The sequence below is a fragment of the Lepisma saccharinum genome, chromosome 27 (genome assembly GCF_977018435.1).
Source record: "Lepisma saccharinum chromosome 27, izLepSacc3.1, whole genome shotgun sequence".
Taxonomy (NCBI): Eukaryota; Metazoa; Arthropoda; class Insecta; order Zygentoma; family Lepismatidae; genus Lepisma; species Lepisma saccharinum.
The window spans coordinates 43,626,751-43,638,765 of NC_139255.1; the positions used below are offsets into that span (position 1 = coordinate 43,626,751).

General features: G+C 40.4%; 2 protein-coding genes across 2 annotated transcripts in view; one reads left to right on the forward strand and one right to left on the reverse strand.

The window, feature by feature from the left end:
• The window catches only part of LOC145980078 (lipid storage droplets surface-binding protein 1-like), a 50,943-nt gene extending 46,471 nt beyond the window's left edge, over positions 1-4,472 (reverse strand). The window contains exon 1 of the mRNA XM_083113074.1: positions 4,328-4,472. The gene's annotated coding sequence lies outside the window, so the exon portion shown is untranslated. The remainder of the gene's footprint in view (positions 1-4,327) is intronic.
• Positions 1-12,015, forward strand: part of NiPp1 (nuclear inhibitor of protein phosphatase 1) — a 419,486-nt gene that overhangs the window by 239,161 nt on the left and 168,310 nt on the right. The window lies entirely within an intron of this gene.

A 12,015-nucleotide genomic window follows, 5' to 3' on the forward strand; every position in this document is an offset into this window, starting at 1 on the left:
GCCAGACTTTTGAAACACCCTGTATATATACAGATTATAAAAAAATGAACTAATATTATTTCGGGGGTTAGTGTGACACTACTTTTGATGCCACCGTTGCGTTCTGAAACCTCCAAAATATAAGGTTTGATCTCAAACATGATCACATAGCTGAAAGGGTTATTTTTAGACTTCTCGCGGCCATATTGGTTGCCATATCTAATAATATTTGATAAAGTTAGTCTTGTTAATTTTTCATTATCATAATGCAGTTATAAACTGCAAATTAGGTGGAAGTAAGATATCATGAATGATAAATAACTGCAATGAACAGGAATAGAATCTTAGTCATGGCCGCCATTTTGAAGACGTCATTACAGACAAACGAGGGCTTAAAAACTTGGGGTCTGGAGCGTTTTAGGTTCGGGAATTAATGTAGTATCCGCCCCACAAAGAGCACGTTCTCCGCCGGAAGTGAAATATTTTCCGGTATTCCGACCCCACTAGACTAGTAGAGATTGAACCTACAGTTTAAAACTAGATCCGAACCACTATGTGCCTATACCGGGTATTTGACCCGGGACCCTTAGGTTACAAGGAGATGACGTTACCACTGCGCCATCGAGGAGGCGCAATAACCCGTGGCACGAAAGCCCTGGAAGGGCCTTGGTCTATCTCCCGACTGCCAGTCCCCCTCCCACAATGCTACATAGATGTGTGGAGGTCTTCAACCGGTAATGGAGTGACGTGGGGTCAGCACTACGAACCCCCACCCGTTATAGGGGATTTCCCAGACCAGGTTACGCTACTCACTCGTAGCTCCCCAATTTCCTCACGTAGGTGGGTTGCCACCGGTCCTATACACATGGCGAAAACCCAGGCGGACTCGAACCCATGCCGTCCCGCAGTTGGAGTTTAAAGCATAACACCTTAGACCGCACAGCCTCGGAGCAGGACCGAGGAGGCGCAATAGTATATTTTATTTTGAACTGTGATCGAATTTACCCAGTGTGTCACTACGTTGAAGTATTTTTGTTAAAATTTGTGAAACTTATGGACAGAGATGCTGATCATGGCTGGTACCTTGTAGCTAGGGACGGTCTCAAGATGAGGTGAGACGAGACAGCAGAATCTCGTCTCATTCCGTATGTACGTGTAAGTGCGTCTCTCGTTCTCGTCTCGGTCTCGAAAGACAGGCCTCTTTCATTCTTTCTATTGCGATTGTTTACGTTGCTTTTTCTACTTCTTGGGCTAATGGCAGCGATGAGGATGAATGCTGAAATGATTGATGGCACCATCTTGATGCATCCATGCCTTGGCCATGATTCGAACCAAAAGCCTCTTGTTTAGTAGAATGTTACCCCTGGCCAGGGGTGCCCATCCTCTCTAAAACCCTGGACGCAGTCCACCACCACCACCAGAGTAAGTCTAAGTTTGTGTTTTTTCAAGACTTATTGGTGAGTAATCTTGCGATTATTTACTGTTTTCAGCCGGCCCCCGTGGCGGAGTGGTTATCACATCACGCTACGACGCCAGGGGTCCCGGGTTCGAATCCCTGCCTGGCCATGGATGTTTGTGAGTGTCCATTCATCAATTTCATCATATCATCACTCATCCTCACGCAAATTCGCCACAAGTGGCACAAAAAGAGAAGTAAAACCAATCAATCAATCAATCATTCATTTACTGTTTTCTTATCTGATTAAAATAGCAGCTGGAATGTAAATGAAGGATTCGTCTTTGCAAAGCATGTGCATTGTAAGATTCTTAGTGGAAGTGTCCTTTAAACGTGTTTTCATGGGTGCTAACTAATTTCTAGTTAAGTCCATTACGGTTAATAAAGTGTTAAATATGGTAACTGAGACTATTAATTAAACCCAGCAAGCTCTGGGTGTAGAAGAGTTTTCATACTCCTAGCCGGGGACGTAACATAACGAAGTTCAAATTCTGTTCAATGCTGAAATTTTTATTAACTCAAATTTCCATCACAAAAAAAGCAAATGAAAAAATCCCCCCCTAAAAGTTGGGTGGACGCAACCTGCGTGCGCACACCCGTCCGTGGACACCCCTGACCCTAGCATCCTATGCTTTGTATTGAGAAATTAGTCACCTACTTACTTCCTTACTTATTAATCGCTGTTCTTGGAAGAATCCCCAGAGTCAGATCAAATAACAGAAACTAATTGGATACTCATAATACGTGCTACTTTGATATTCCCGCCAAGCCAGTGACCCGAGCACGTGCCCCCGTTGACCCTCTTCTCTAGATCCGGTCTTGACGGTTACAGTACGCACACGTTAAATGAAGCTGTCGAATTACCAATGCCAAAATTTGAAGATAAGAACATAGGATTTCACAAGGACGGGTAAGAAATGAGAGAATTGCGTCTAAAAAAAGACATTAGGTTGTCTTAAGATGTAACACTTGCGCTCCTCGTTCTTCTATAGTATAAGGTACCACAAAAGAAGTCTGCTATACCTCAAATTTTACACGATTCCAAATTACGGTCGCAAAAGGAATCAAATTGATACCTTTTAATTTCATTTTAAGCAATTACACAAATTTAGGGGAAGGCTGATAGAGAAGCAGTAGTCAGAATGCACTGTCTACAAATAGGCCTACATTGTTCATGTTTTGATATATTTAATGCTTCTCACTTTGGATACATTTACCCAAAATGAAAAAAAATAGTCCTAATTATACGTTTCCATCACTTCCTCAGACATAGTTTTCTTTTGTACCATCCCATACAGATATTCACTATCTTTCAGTTGGATAATAATAATAAAATACATAAGTAGTTCAGTTAAGTTATAATAATTGTCATTAGGCGTACGTAGGGGGGGCGAGTGATGGAGTTACAGCCTCCCGAAATTTTGAGAATAGCATAATTTTCAATGAAAGCAGTAAAGAACTAGGAAAAAACCAAAGTCGTTAATGCAATTTCCCCTTAAAATGGCATAGTGTTTCATTATCTAATCAATTCAATATTGACGACTTGGACCAGGGGCGTAGCCAAGCTTTTTAATTTTTTTTTAGGATGGGGCGCAACCTGCTATAAAAAAGTGATTGAAAATTGTTTTGAGAAAAATAGTACTGAAATTACAACTTGTAATCTGCATACCTATCACATCACTTGTAATTTTGTGTGATTTTTAGTTGTTTAAAATAATGACCCCTTTTGGCTCAGTTTGTCGTGTAAACACATTAAAATTGATTCCTCCCGAAGTGATTCTTTTCCCATAGTTCCAAAATCCAGACAGATTTCAATCTGAATAATGGTAAAAATGTCAATTTTAAAGCTCAATACTCTACATGTTACAGTTTTGTGCGATCATTATTGATTAATATTTTGTGATAAATTAACAAAACTTCGAGTGGGCCTGTACCCGGTGATTGCCCTCAGGTGTGCCTACAGGGGGGAGGGAAATAGTGGGGCGGAACGTGCCGTCAAAATTTTGGGTGCATTATTTCCAGAAAATAATTAAAAATTAAGATATATAAAAGAAGACGAAATAAATAAATAAATAAATAAAACATATATATATTTCTAAAATATATGTAAAATGAAGTTTACCCCCTTTGCACCATGCTGCAATGAGTGCAATGAGGCGGGGGAGACTGGAATCAGAATATATACAAAAAATATTCGTTTACTTTAGCTGGTTTACAGTCACTTTTGCTAATAGGTGCATCATATTTAATCCGTTAGATGAATGAAGAAATGGAAGAATTTAGGAGGGAGGCAGATCAAGTAGTCTTCAGTAAAGATAAAAAGGGACTCTCAATAATAGGACGGCAGTACACACGCTGACACAATTAAGTACTTTATGGGGGGATTATTATGACATGATCTGAGAGGACGCACTATTGGCCTTGGCGAGGATGGGCACCCCTATTGCCCCCTACAAAAACTGGCCACGCCCGTTCTTCAAGCAGTGCACATATCCCCCACCCAAACTTTTTAGTTTCACGACGCCCTTAGTGTTTCACGATTTTCCCGCGGCGTCCAAGTCAGAATGTAGGCTTATCTAACACTTGCAACGCTTACTTAGTGAGGTTAGGTTGCTTGCTTGAAGTTAAAAAATAAACACATATGTCAAATTCAAACACATTTTGTGTGTAAAAAGTACTAGATAAGCACATATTTGGAACAATCATATCATTTCAGTGAAAATATTGGAACATTTCGCGGGCCCCCTGTAAGCCAGCCACGGCGCACTATTTTGGAACCACTGCCCTAGTGTACAAGTTTAGAGTCTGCACAGAACAAATCTTACTGCAGTCGGCGAGCACGTGAGTTGCGAGTCATATGACAGCAAAATAAAGAACAAAAAATTTACGAACCTATGAATAAAGATTCCTTCTCCACCACAGTCCCAGCAGAGATTTTAACGTCCTGTTTATCCTCTGCAGCTGTTCCGGAAGCAGGAAGTGGTTACAAACACCCTTCAGTCGAGGGCGGAAATCACGAGGGTGTCTTGCTGGTCGAGCTGAAGTCACTAGAATGAGACGGGACCGATTATGTTTGTTGCACGGCGGCCCCCTCCGTCCTCGGTCAAGGTCATTTGTTTGACTTTAATCAGTCGGGCGGCATTGCTCGATCTCATCACAGGACTCTTTAAGCAATGAGAATTATCAAATGGTAACTGAGCCAAGAAAGTGCTCTTTTAAAGGATGAGGTGCAATTGGAAACAACGTAGTAACTTATCGTTGTAGTGACATTTCGTTTAACTGTTGCATTATTATTATTATTATTATTATTATTATTATTATTATTATTACTATTATTATTGATTGATTGAGTTGGTGTTTTAAGTCCACTTTATGCACAATACGGCTAATCGGGACTGGACCTACGGTTTATAGTGGGATCCGAACAGTGGCGGATTAAAGACACTCTCTCGGAGGGGGCGGACACCATTACGGCGCCCCCCCGAACTTTCGGCGTCCAGGATATGGTTTTGCCTCCCACCCAGCCATAGTATTTCTTGCAGTATGAGGCTGTTACAGTTATGAATTGCATGCTTGTAATGTTTTTTAGTCAGAAAATCCACATCATGTGGGAGTGGCGGTGATTGGGTTCTAAACTAGGAGGGCAAGGACAGTTTACTTTCCTTTGTTAGATAAGTTTAGCATAGTGCGGGGGCAAAAATGTCAAAAAGTTTGGGGGGCAACTTCCCCTCTCGCCTCTCTTAATCGCCGCCACTACGTGTGGCTGATGTTTATTGAAAGAATTTTCATTTTACATCAAAACAAGCAATGAATGTGTATCTAACACACATCGCACAATCAAGATACAAAAAATAAGTAACGATTAGGGATGGACGATATCGGAAATTTGATATCGCGATATATCGTTAAGAAAATATCGTCACAGACGATACGATTCTATATTTTTTCTGTATCGTGATATCGGCGATATATCGTCTTCACGATATATATCGCCAAATATCGTGACGATATAGCGCTTACACGATATACAGTGGCGTGCCCAAGGGTGGTTGGTGGGGGTTATAACCCTCCATTTGGCCCAGTATACCTAAAAAAAGAACGTCAAAGGTAGGAAAAGATGGCGAAATGAAGGCTGACTATCAGAAAAAGTGTACATAACCTCTCCCTTTCGAAAATCCTGGGCACGCCACTGACGATATATATCGCTAAAATATCGTGAAGATATATCGCAAACACTATATATATCGCCAAAATATCGTGACGATATATCGTCTGGACAGCTGGACGATATATCGCCCAACTCGAATAACGATATTAAATTCAGCGTAAGATAATTATTTAAAAAAACTAAAACATTCGCTTGAGTGCTTTGACATGAGCGAAGTGTTTCACAGTGTGTTCAATGTTTAGCTTTTGCGTTTGCCTGTGCTCATTGTTGAAAACAGATACGTATGTTTGTTTATTCTTGGTGGGGAGCACTATTCCGCAGATATTGATTGATTGAGTTGGTATTTTAAGTCCACTTTATGCACAGTAAGCCTAATCGGGACTGGCCCTACAGTTCAAAGTGGGATCCGAACCACTATGTGTCTCCACCGGGTATCGAACCCGGGATCCCTTGATTACAAGGCGATGGCGCTACCACTGCGCCATCGGGGATGCCCTATATCCCGCAGATAATATTGTATTGGCTTAAGTTTCGGAAGTGTGCGGTCTAGAGGCCACAGTTAGGGTAAAGTGAGGCATATCAAAATCCGGAAAAGAATTGTAGTCGTGTTCCAGGATGAAAGTAGTGACGTCGCGAATGGTCTCCAGTTTTGTGATCAGAGGTGTGCCAAAGGGGGGTTGTCCCAGTAGTTCTAAAAAAGAACTTACACCCTCTTTCGAAAATCCTGGGCACGCCACTGTTTGTGATATCTTCCATTGTATAGTGTCTGCATGTATTGGGTGTAGGAGATTAAAACTAACGTCGATGGTTCACTTTTCAAGTTTAAAGGCCCGCAAAGTCTCTATTCTATCTTGAGGCGTCCTGCTGTACGTATGTTTAGTACAAGCCTATGTTACTTAATAAGTGATATATTATTGTTTTCTCCAATTTCATCTTTATTTAACGTAGACCAAAAAGAAAGAAAGAGAGAAAGGATCCTCATTTTAATTTTTTAGAAAAAAAAAAAAAAAAGCTGGATGGGGGTCCGCGGCCCCAAAACTTGAAGCACCATTTGCACTCCCGGCATTTATAGCACTGTAAAAAATACTACGTTTGCTAAGCACACCAATTATTCTAACTTGTTTAACTTCAATAAAATAAAGACGGTAATAGATTTCTCAAAAATCACAATAAATTGATGTTTGATTACAATAGGTGTGACTGTTGGGAACAGTCATGATGTCAGAAAGGAGCAGCTTAGCCTATGTCTTGTCCCAACAGGCAAGAAAATCACTGCTGTGTTAACTCCCAAGTTTGCTAATTTTAAGGTCTTGGGTATGTAATAAGATGCCACAATGTTTGATGTGTTTCATTCCAACTTTGCAAATTTATCAATAACTAAAGAAAGCCCTTTTGAGGGCCGCAGGAGAAGAATGATCGCCCCCTCAAGTCTTTAATTCGCCCTTGCAGCAAGCTACTAACATTGATAGTTGTAGTTTGCATAAATTATTTCATCGTCGCCCTAGTGGCGCTGGGGTACATGTCAGCTGGTCTCTCTCCCTGGCTACGGCCTTTCCACAGTGACTGCGCGTGAAAATGTGAGTGAGGAGACAGAGGTGGCGGGAAAATTCTTCAGATCCTCTGTGAAGAGGCGGTCACATCACGATTCCTTTAATCAACCCAAGTAATATTATACAAGTCCTTCACCTTGAATTCATTTCGTTCTTATCTTTCGTCGCCCCCTCCCTTTGTCATCCCTATCTTTGTTCGCCCCCCTGTTTCTCGTCGCTTCCTATCTATCGTCGCCCCTATCCTTCGTCATCCTTATCTTTGTTCGCCCCCTGTCTCTCGTCGCCCCATTCTTCGTCATTCTTATCTTCGTTCGACCCATTCTTCGTCATTCTTATCTTCGTTCGACCCATTCTTCGTCATTCTTATCTTCGTTCGACCCATTCTTCGTCATTCTTATCTTCGTTCGCCCCCCTGTTTCTCGTTGCCTTCCATCTTTCGTCGCTCCTATCCTTCATCATCCCTATCTTTGTTTGCCCCCTGTCTCTCGTCACCCCATCCTTCATCATTCTTATCTTTGTTCATCCTCCTGTTTCTCGTCGCCCCTATCCTTCGTCATCCCTATCTTTGTTCGCCCCTGTTTTTTTGCCTCCTATCTTTCATCACCCCTATCCTTCGTCATCCCTATCTTTGTTCGCCTCCTGTTTCTCGTGGCCTCCTTATCATTCGTCGCCCCTATTTTAGTCACTGTCTACACTCGCCGTTAAGCTTCCTGCTCCCTGCTCCTGCTTCGTCAACAATGGCACTTTTATCGTGTTACAGCCATTGTTGTTACATAACTCTTTAATTTGCTTCGGTCAGAGAAAAATAAACAAGACACAAAATAAAAGAACTGCTTGTTACAATGCTGAAACTCTATATATGAACAATGCCTTTCTTACAAGAAAAAGTCTTATAGTTTCGCGTCGAAAAGAAAGCTTTTTTTTTCTTTGCTTCGTTTTTATCGCAGCATGGCAAGAATGAAGTGTACTAGATTGTTCATCATTGTTGAAAATGAAGAGAATGTTTGTTGAATAAAATTCACTGGTATTCCGAGATTTCTTGAGGTTATTGGACAAGGAGTATAGAATAAAAGGTTCCGAAGGAGCAACTCCGATGTTTTCATAAATAGAATTGTTCGTTAACCATATGTTTATTGTATAAAGCGAGCCACGGCTGATCTCGAAAATATGGAATTAGACAAAACATGTACAATAACATTCAGTTCGATTTATAAAACTGCTGTTTTCCCACTTAGCTAAAACTTTCTCATGCGCGTTGCGTGTGGTGATTAGCATCGATAAAAGGTTTTGAAACACAGGCACCTGTTTCATTAAATTTATTTCACTCTCCACTCCGCTAAATCTTTCTCACCTTTCGGGAAATTCGACTTCATAAGCCAATAGTAATTGAAATACATTTGGACTCTCATATAATTTACACTTCAGGTTTTGTGCATATGCCGTCTACTTATCTTCACAGATACGATGCGCGTATGTCAAGTTGGCCCCCCAAGTGAATGGGCTAGATGAAAACAATATTGGGCCAGAATCTACACTTAATGGGCTAAATGGGCTAACAATTATTTCTGATTGGGCTAACTCCGTTTACGAGATATTCGGATTCAAAAAATGGGGGGCCAACTTAACGCCAGCCCCCCAAATGAATGGGCTAGCAAAACTAACCAATGGGCTAGATTCTCTGTTGAATACAAAGAATGGGCTAACAAGAAATTTTGATTGGGCTAACACGGTTTCCGAGATATCCGGTTTCAAAAAATGGCGGCCAACTTCAGCCCAGCGCAACAAAACGAATGGGCTAACAAAACCTATTATTGGGCTGGAATCTCTATGGAGTGGACGCATTGGCACAACAATTATTTTTGATTGGGCTAACACCGTTTACGAGCTACACGGTTTCAAAAATTTTTGCGCAACGCGTCAAGTTGGGCCCCCAAATGAATGGGCTAGCAAAACTAACCAATGGGCTAGATTCTCTGTTGAATACAAGGAATGGGCTAACAAGAAATTTGATTGGGCTAACACGGTTTTCGAGACATCCGGTTTCAAAAAATGGCGGCCAACTTCAGCCCAGCGCAACAAAACGAATGGGCTAACAAAACCTATTATTGGGCTGGAATCTCTATGGAGTGGACGCATTGGCACAACAATTATTTTTGATTGGGCTAACACCGTTTACGAGCTACACGGTTTCAAAAATTCGGCGCAAGGCGTCAAGTTGGGCCCCCAAATGAATGGGCTGGCAAAACTAACCAATGGGCTAGATTCTCTGTTAAATGCAAGGAATGGGCTAACAAGAAATTTTGATTGGGCTAACACGGTTTCCGAGATATCCGGTTTCAAAAAATGGCGGCCAACTTCACGCCAGCGCCCCAAAATGAACGGACTTAAAAAATTAACTATTGGGCTGGATTCTCTATGGAATAGACGCAATGGTCCAACAATTAGTTCTGACTAGGCTAACACCGTTCACCAGATATTCGGCTTCAAAAAAGGGGGCGTGGAATCAAGTTGGCCCCCCAAATGAATGGGCTAGCAAAACTAATTAATGGGCTAGATTCTCTGTTGAATACAAGGAATGGGCTAACAAAAATTTTTGATTGGGCTAACACGGTTTTAGAGTAATTCGGTTTCAAAAAATGGTGGCCAACTCAACGCCAGGGCCCCAAAATGAACGGACTTAAAAAATTAACTATTGGGCTGGATTCTCTATGGAATGGACGCAATAGCACAACAATCATTTTTGATTGGGCTAACACCGTTTACGAGCTACAAGGTTTCAAAATTGGGCGCAAGGCGTCAAGTTGGCCCCCAAATGAATGGGCTAGCAAAACTAACCAATGGGCTAGATTCTCTGTTGAATACAAGGAATGGGCTAACAAGAAATTTTGATTGGGCTAACACGGTTTTCTAGATATCCGGTTTCAAAAAATGGCGGCCAACTTCAGCCCAGCGCAACAAAACGAAAGGGCTGACAAAACCTATTATTGGGCTGGATTCTCTATGGCGTGGACGCAATGGCACAACAATTATTTCTGAGTGGCCTGTCACCGTTTACCAGATATTCGGTTTAAAAAAAGGGGGCATAGCATCAAGTTGGACCCCAAAATGAATGGGCTAGCAAAACTAATCAATGGCTAGATTCTTTGTTGAATACAAGAAATGGGCTAACACCGTTTACGTGATATTCGCTTTCAGAAAAGGGGGGCTTGGCGTCATTTGGCCCCCCAAAGGAATGGGCTAACAAAACTAACCAATGGGCTGGATTCTCTATACAATCGACGTATTGGCCCAATAATTATTTCTGATTATACTTACATGATTTTCGACGTATTCTGTTGTTTTTTGTTTTTTTTTAAATATGGCAAATTGCATCAGTTTTGTTTACTATAGAAAGGTTTACAAAAATAACGAAAGAGCTGGATTGTTTGTTGAATGAATAGAGCGGGCTAATATATTTTTTTATTGAGGCCATTTTAGATGTATTCAGTTTACAAGAATTTTTGATGGGGCCGTGTACTAACGAATTTGCTGGATTGGATAACTGACGTCGATGTCAAAATATGACACAGGATTGAAATAAAGACTAACTTAAAGGGACAACGGTAGATGGCAGCACACAACATAGAATAACTTTCAATTGGAATAAAATGTTCGGTAATGAACATTTTTCAATGAATTTGGTATAGTAAATTTAGCAAATAAGTGTTATAATGAAATTCATAAATATGAAGCATGAGGAATCATAAAACGAGTCACAATTAACGTATATGCCTTAATTGTTGTGTACAGATAAGCAACTTTTGCCTTAAATCACCGATTATTTCCAAAAAATTTTGAGTCCATAAACCTATACATTGGGATTGATTAAAACGTGTCAGTTAGAAACAATAATAGGAAACAGGACACAAAATTAAATTCTTTATCATCTACAATAATCTGCTAATAAGTATAACTTTTGTGCTAGATTCCCCACGAAATACACTACAATCATAATGCGTGTACGTTAATAGTTTATCTCTCCAAGATATCCATCTATGGAAAACCTGAAATAAATCGATTAGGTAGCAGACAATGTCGACTGTAATAAAACAATGTGATATCCAAAGAGAATATTTGGATGGATTGCGAACGGTCTCATCTACATATACATTCATGGGGATTAATTGGAACGTCACGGTTGCTCCATAAGACACAGGGGAAATGTGTATGCAAGGAAAAAACATTTGAGGAAGCAGCCGACAAAATTTTATTTCTTATCTGCCACAACAATGTGTTGACAAAGATAAATATTGGGCTAGATTCACCACCTAATGCACCACAATTGCCATAAATACTCAACGCTTGTAACTGCATAATTTTACCATACGGTGTATGGAATGTTCAGCCTTATAAGATGGTTTCCGTAAAGGGAGAGATCAATTTCAGTCCACCCAATGGACTAAAGAAAACAGAGAAAGATCATAGGAGTAGAACCATTCTGTTCTGTAATCAGCATTTTAACATCCTTGTGAACACTATATTTATATATATAAAATTGTGATATTTCAGTTCAGCATACATTATTTATCTCACATGAATAAGATTTTCGTCATTTTTAAGATCCTTACCTACAAAAGGTCCACGTTTGAAACAAAATCGAAGAGAGTAACTTCCACTTATTTATTTTTTATAATAAATTTAACAGAATCAACAGCTACAATGTGTTTATTTTCATGGGATACGTCATCTACATTTCTTCCCTAAATAGAATATGTTAGGAACACTTATTTACTTCATGTAAACAACGAAATGTAGGATTAACACATATAGAAAAACAGAGCATGTTCGAGGGCTTTTGCCAGGTAACATTAATGTTGCATCTA